Source organism: Micromys minutus, assembly GCF_963924665.1.
Source record: "Micromys minutus genome assembly, chromosome: 13".
Taxonomy (NCBI): Eukaryota; Metazoa; Chordata; class Mammalia; order Rodentia; family Muridae; genus Micromys; species Micromys minutus.
This window is the reverse complement of record NC_137982.1, coordinates 30,115,238-30,116,662: the sequence shown is the minus strand read 5'-3', so window position 1 is coordinate 30,116,662 and position 1,425 is coordinate 30,115,238. Positions and strand designations below refer to the sequence as shown.

At 40.8% G+C, this 1,425-nt stretch overlaps 1 pseudogene across 1 annotated transcript; it reads right to left on the bottom strand.

Annotated features, from left to right (window-relative positions):
* Positions 1-275: 275 nt before the first annotated feature.
* Positions 276-1,153, bottom strand: LOC308429173 (large ribosomal subunit protein uL18-like; annotated as a pseudogene). The gene has a single exon. The product of its transcript is annotated as a large ribosomal subunit protein uL18-like (transcript).
* Positions 1,154-1,425: the final 272 nt, after the last annotated feature.

Here is a 1,425-nt window from a genome sequence, read left to right as displayed (position 1 = left end):
TAAAGTGATATATTTTCTTTACATTAGTCCTGTATTCTACAAAATAAATCTTTAGGAGGGAGTTATGGGGACTTTAGCTGATCAGGCACACAAACTTTAGTTTGCACTGCTCTTCAATGGTGGTAGTGATTCAGGGTCACCATTTTAACCAGTGGGGCCTTTTGTTGTCGTGTACTGGCTTAGTTTCAGGACTGAACTTTTTTTTTTTTTTTTATTTTCTGCTTGATCAATATGTTTATTGTCTTTGTGAAAAAAAATCTTTATAGAAAACTGCTTTATCTTTCAGCAGCCCATTTCTGAACTCTGAGGAGGATTGCCTTTTTTTGAGCCACCCAGTCTTTCTTCTGGGCAAGAGACATTTTGAGATGATTGCATCTCTTTCTCTTTACTTCTCTTTTGGGCTTCTTATCATAGCCTAGATTCTTTAGGACAGCAACATTAGCTTCCTTATACATCTCCTCTATCATGTCTGGAGTTACGTTGTCCTTGATGTACTGAGAGAACTGTTACTTATGAGCCATCTTCATCTTCCTCCATTAGGTAGCAAATGCAGTCGACCACCTCTTACCCATGATGTGCTTCTGATGTACTTCTGCATAGAACTATTTGCTTTCAGAGCCATAACCAGGGAATCATTCTGTACGATGAGGGATAGACAGGCCTCCATCCACAGCTCTCTTCAGGGCCCCCAAAACTTTATTGCTAGTTGTAGTTCAGGCAAGACCTGCATCCGAATAGCAAGTGAGGGTACCAAGCTGAGAGTCAATGCTTTTCACATTGTATTCGTCTCCAGTTACCCCCACTTGGCCTTTAGAGATCTTGTCCACGCCAAACCCATTCAGAAGTCTGCGAGCCTGCAGAAGGCCAGTGCAATAATTTGTCAGGAAAACTTTCACACCGTATTTTGGAAGTTCATGTGCATATGCTGCGCAGATGATCATATCCCCGTCTATGCGGACATATGCAATCTGGCAGTTGAGATCTGTTAGTTACATGAACTATCATCCTGTATTTGGGTGTGTTTATTATTTTTGTCTGGGATCACCAACCTTTTCCATGCATAATAGTCAGTTTTACCCTCTTGCCGCCTTCTAAATCTCATTTGGTATCTTTTAAAGTAGGCCTTATTCTTGACAACTTTCACGAACCCCATCCTGCAGAACAGAGATCTGCAACCATGACTCTACACAGACCTGAAGAGTCGACCACATTAGGCGGAAAAAGCTAGGAGTGACTTTAGTTATCAGACATCAACCAGTGCCTGCTGAGAAACTGAAATTTACTTTCTGGTCCCTATATCACCCAGTACCTACACTGGAGCAGACTAGGAGAATGGGAGTAATGCTTTTCGCTGTTAGAAAAAAATACATAATGGACAGGAGAATTTAATGAAATACTGACAGATTTTCTTTCCTTTTCTTTTTT